Source organism: Leptonychotes weddellii, unplaced genomic scaffold (assembly GCF_054177405.1).
Source record: "Leptonychotes weddellii isolate Sample4059 unplaced genomic scaffold, ASM5417740v2 HiC_scaffold_3506, whole genome shotgun sequence".
Classification (NCBI taxonomy): Eukaryota; Metazoa; Chordata; class Mammalia; order Carnivora; family Phocidae; genus Leptonychotes; species Leptonychotes weddellii.
This window is the reverse complement of record NW_027951245.1, coordinates 4,056-9,961: the sequence shown is the minus strand read 5'-3', so window position 1 is coordinate 9,961 and position 5,906 is coordinate 4,056. Positions and strand designations below refer to the sequence as shown.

General features: G+C 38.5%; 1 pseudogene; it reads left to right on the top strand.

Moving 5' to 3' along the window:
- Positions 1-824: 824 nt before the first annotated feature.
- Positions 825-1,398, top strand: LOC102735723 (large ribosomal subunit protein eL21 pseudogene; annotated as a pseudogene).
- Positions 1,399-5,906: the final 4,508 nt, after the last annotated feature.

Sequence of the window (5,906 nt, the reverse complement as noted above, 5' to 3'; positions counted from 1 at the left end):
ACAGAGGAGGTTACAGACCATTTTTTTCTCTTGCGTATGAAATAATATAATAGGAAAAGGTAGAATATGTGAACATCTGGTAGCCAATTAAATCATAAACCATGATCAGAATAAAATCCTAAACACTCTAGAAATATAAACAGAGTAAATCTGAGAAACCATAAAATAAAAGCAAAAGATGTACAATATATACCATAAATTCGAGCAAATATTCTCAGTACTTTCTTTATAAAGAAATCCTCTAAAATATTTGGAAAACATATTAAGCTTAAAGAGAGGCCAAAAGATAAACAGAAATCCTAAAATCTACCTTTGCTATGTTCATTATAATTCAGTGAATCACGGAATTGTCTCACACAGACATTCCAACCCATCCCCCATGAACGTCAAACACCCAAATACTCTTTTCAATTAATTTATCCTTAATTTATAAACAGGGCAGACAGGCAAATTTATATAAAGGCATATGCTTTCAGGAGGCTGACACTAAGCTAATGGGAAAAGACCTCAAACAGTTATAAACAGAAGCAAAAAGACTAAATGCTACATTCCCCACAAGCTAAATTAAAAGGGGGAAGATTCCATCTTTGGGCATCTTTAGGTATCTCTTTATGTAGAGTATAGCGCATTCCATGCAATACATATTCAAACTACACACTGAATAAGCCAAGTTGAAAGCCACTGAACTCACATACAAGAAAGGTATATGACACTTAGGAAGGCTGCTTCCGTCACAGGTCAGTCCTAGCTGTCTGATCAGGTCCTCTACGGCCTTAAGGATTAGGCTAGCAGACTATCCCTTAAGAAATGAGTGATGTTTGCTTTTGGCCGGAACCGCCATCTTCCAGTAATTGGCCAAAATGACCAACACAAAGGGAAAGAGGAGAGGTACCCGCTATATGTTCTCTAGACCTTTTAGAAAACATGGAGTTGTTCCTTTGGCCACATACATGCGAATCTATAAGAAAGGTGATATTGTGGACATCAAGGGAATGGGCACTGTTCAAAAAGGAATGCCCCACAAATGTTACCATGGCAAAACTGGAAGAGTCTACAATGTTACTCAGCATGCTGTTGGCATTGTTGTAAACAAACATGTTAAGGGCAAGATTCTTGCCAAGAGAATTAATGTACGCATTGAGCATATTAAACACTCAAAGAGCCAAGATAGCTTCCTGAAGCGTGTGAAGGAAAATGATCAGAAAAAGAAGGAAGCCAAAGAGAAAAGGTACTTGGGTTCAACTGAAGCGCCAGCCTGCCCCACCCAGAGAAGCACACTCTGTGAGAACTAATGGAAAGGAGCCCGAACTGCTGGAACCCATTCCCTACGAATTCATGACATGATAAATGTAAAGAAAATAAAAGACCTCAAGACTGTAGAAAAAAAAAAAAAAGAAATGAGTGATGTTCGCCTTCTCTCAGGAAAAAGGAGATGAATAGGAAAAGGGTATCGGCCCTGATTACTGAGAAAGGGGGTTTCATCATTGATGAGTCTTTATGCCAAAAGAAGAGCAAAGGAGAAAACAGACCCAAAGGTACTATCATTTATATGAATACCGACAGCTCTGGCCTACAAAAGATAGCTAGAGTCAAATTCAAGACCTCACTCAGAGGGCCAAGCTCTGGGGTGCTGGACGGGGCAAGCACAGACGTATCAGCTGAGGGAGCAGAGAGGGAGTACAAGGAAGGCCAGACCACTCTAGGTCTGACCCATGTCCTTTCCGGTTTGTCTAGATGCCAAGAAAAAAAAATCTCTCAAAAACAACCAAGCTGATGTAAGAGCACCGATCTCTTGAAATAACTGGCAAGAATAAATTCTATCTCCTTAAAACAAAGCAGAACAAAACACATGCAAAAAAAAAAAAAAAAAAAAGGCTGCTTAAGAAAATTCGAACACCCTTATTCTACCTCTAGGAATAAAAGATTGGCAAGAACAAATTAAGAGATTGTTTCTCTATGTTCACTGTTGTAGATAATGCTGCAACTGAAGTGTCCATCAACAAATGAATGGATTATAAAGATGTGAGGTGTGTGTAATACATGTATATATATACACATATACATACATGCATACACACACACAGTGGAATACTATTCAGCCATGAAAAAAAGGAAATCCTGCCATTTCCAATAGGCTTTGAGGGCATCATGCTAAGTGAATACAGGGAATCTTATATATATGTGGAGTCTTTAAAGAAAAAAAAGTCAAACTCATAAAAAGGACAGTAAAAAAGTGGTTGCAAAGGGCTAGAGAGGATTAAGAAAATAAGAAGAGGTTGGTAAAAGGGCCCAAACTTTTAGCCATAGACGAATAAGGTTGGAGGATCTAATATTTAAAAAATAAAATAAAATTTAAGAGCTAATTGGAAAAAAAAAAATCTAACCAAGGGCTTGACTCAAAGGAAAGAAAAAAACTCAAACACTTCAGGGTCAAAAGAAGCAAGTTTAGTTATTCACTTACTCATTCAACGCAATCCAGGTAGGACAGGAAGCAATGGCAGAAACTTTTACCTCACCCAGATACTTCTGGAAATGAACAAATTTCTAAATAATGAAGCATTTTCTCCAATAATGGATGTCCATGGAACATCTAAAACTCAAATGACAGACATACAGATGCATGTGACTAGGAGAGAGCATCCTATAATAAATGTGTTTTGAGTGTCATTTGACTGCTATCGTTAGCACAATATTACCTAATTTATCTGGTAACCTGGACCACTCAGAACTTAAAGAACAGGAAAGAAAGAGACATCTCAATAGGCAAAATTTACTTAGGTTACAAAATCCATAGTTAAGAGCTCAGGCACTTGATGCCAGTTGAGTGTTCTCTTGATTACGTATTCTACCTGCAATTCTAGCGACCTTGGTTCCTGCCTTCCAAGCTTATCCCACAGTTGTTAGGCAGCTTAGGAGGCACGAGGAGCTTGTCTGAGACAGACATAATAAGCATCTAGATAGGATAACCTACCACCACACAGCAAGGGGAAAAAGACAAATGGCCTGAAAAGCAGACAAGTGAGACAGAAAGAAACGTAAGTCTGGGGCTGGTTCGAAGTGCGGACAACGACACCGTACAGGCCTCTGGAGGTGACAAAGGGACCTCTGACATGCCGCAACACATTCAATAAAGGGTAGTGTGCAGAGTTCAAATGAAGCATCAGTTCACCAGGTTCAAAATGATGGCCCTTCAAACCATCAATGTGCTCAGGATTTTGTGGCAAAAAGACCTGAAAGAGTTCAGAGCACATAACCCCAAAATAAGCCATTTTGGCATATTTTGAGTTAAAGCCACTTGAAAAACAGCAAATACAAGAAAAATACTCTGACCTTCCCTCTTCTTCTTAAGAGCAGGAGATGAAATTCCTCCATGAAAGATGTCCTCTCTAGACCAGAAGGAAAGTAACATGCTTACCATCAAGGACGAGAAGCTGGGAGTGAAAGAACTATACACAAATAGGTCTGGTTAAGATAACGCTCATCTTCCTAATTTAGCCTCCTCATATAGCTCAGTCACTTGTCCACAGTTGCCTTTGTTAAACCTAATATAACAAAGCAAGTAGGTTTCGCCATGTCTTTGAGCCTTTTTTTATGAGGGGCCCCAGGTCATAGAAAACTTACATGAAAAACATTTGTATGCCTTTCTCCTCTTAATCGTCTTTGTCCATTTTCAAACCCAGCCAGGGACCCTAAGAAGGTGAAGGAAAACTTTTTCCACTCCTATAGACCTAATGTGAGAAATATATTTTATAAACTTTTTCACTTAAAAATGTTAGAATACAACCTTTGGTCGTAAGGAATGAGATTTTGCTTTCTGAAATATTAAGCTGCATTGAAAATCAGATTCCTAGACAGTGTGAAAGAAATTAGACATTACCAATCTTCTTTTTAGAGAAAATATGATACAATAGTTAAGCGTTTACTTACAATAAAGCAATCAGTCTCCATCAGAACTAAGATTTAGTTTAGATTTAGAGCCATTTAAGAAAAAAAAAAAAAAAACCAGTAAGGATAAAGCTTTAATTACAAAAACAAAGAGCCATATGGATCTGGCTATTATGACAGCACAATCCCGAGGTCTGTGAAATGCAACTCATTTCAGTCCTGGCACACAAGCCTTAAAAAAATGGTTAAACAAGCTCAAAGTATCTTTGAAGCATCAATGGTGCACTGGGTTTCCGATTTTTTCTGCACTGAATTAAAAGTTAATAGATGTTGCAGGCAGTTCCTCTACATTCCTTAATCTGCAACCCTCCAAACTCTAGGAAATAAAAGCAGCCCCTACCATCGCTTTGCAGTCTGGAGGGACAGCAAAATGACATGGTGGGGGAGCTTTGAAGTTTGTTAATAATAGAAAGGGAAATATACCATGAATGCCAGAGGGGGGAGCTCAGAGCAAAGGGAAAGATCATGTTTATAATGGGCAAGAAAGAAATTCTGAAAACCTTCTGAGCTTTCAGATAATATCCTTTTTTCTCTTTTTTTAGTGTTCTCTTTTGAACGATGGGTTCCAATACCCTTTGAAATAAACAATCCCCCCCCCACCACCGCCATTTTTTCCTAGGTAGAGGGAAAATAAATAAAAGTACTGCCGACAGTAACCAGTTTAAACACTGGGCAGGTGTCTGAAACCTCTGCTTTAGGGAAGTCTCCAGCACACAGCCTCCCCTCTCTAATCAGTTTTGTTTGCAAATGAACCTACACAGAAGGATTGGCATCTAATGATGCTGGAGGCACAGTGAAGGAATTAGCCCAAGACAATCATTATTTTAAAGAGGTGTCTGGCTTCCCCCATTTTCCTTTATATGTTTACTTCTAAAGACAAAATGGAATTTTAATAGGCTCTTTCCATAATTAAAGAGACTATCTTTGTATATTCACTGCCCTTTTCACCACTAAGGAAATGCAATGACTTTACCAAAGAAAGGAGCCACTGGCCATTATCTTCTCCTAGAAACAACTTCCAAGTACAGACAGGTTTGCAGAGATAGCCAGGGTCAACCAAGCACCCTTCTTTCAGCTCTGAATTGTTAGTATTCCTTTTAACTGGGCTTTCAATCCTGAACAATTTTGTCAGTGACCAGAGACACAAAATTGGCGTTAAAATAGGTACAATCAAACAATAAGGTTTTCGATTCTATAGGGAAAGTTAAGGCTCCCAAATCGGTACATAAAGGAAATCTTTATAAGGAAACAGCATCCCTTTGTATCTGTTAGCTAATGCCACAACAATACTGAGTAACAAACCACATTAAAAACTCAACAACATAACAATAAGCATTTCTTTCTTGATCACATATATGCTGGTTATCTGGGATTTGGCAAAAGACCAAATCCAAATGCACAGGCGCATTTCAAGCCCTTGCTAGTGGCATTACCTGCTGATGCCACTGGTCGTGGTAGGTGACATGTCCGAGACCAGTGTCAATGGAAGGAGGAAGTATACTCTCACAGAGACAGGGGTGGAGATGGGGTTAAGGAATGACTATTTGCTGAACAGTCTACCACATCCTCAGATACAGGCTGCTGGAGGTTTTTGTTGTTGTTTACCCACACCTGGTATCCTGCTGTTAATGGAATACAAAAAGGTCTCCTCACTACATCATCTTGGTGAAAGAGACCTAATTTTATAAGCTTCCATTTAGAGGATCACTAGAAAATAAGAACAGAGGGGGAGAAAACCTTTAGAATTGAATTATATTGTACTTCTGAGTATAAATGGACATGATTAGGAATTTTATACCACCTCAGTAATCCGTTAACTAATAAATTGTCTACCTTACACCAGCATCAACAATCTTTTATACAATTTTAGCTTTACATAGAAATATCCTTCTAGGCAACAAAATTACAAAGAACAGAGAAGGTAGAAAAGATCATGCCAAGGTTTCCAACTTGGATAATGT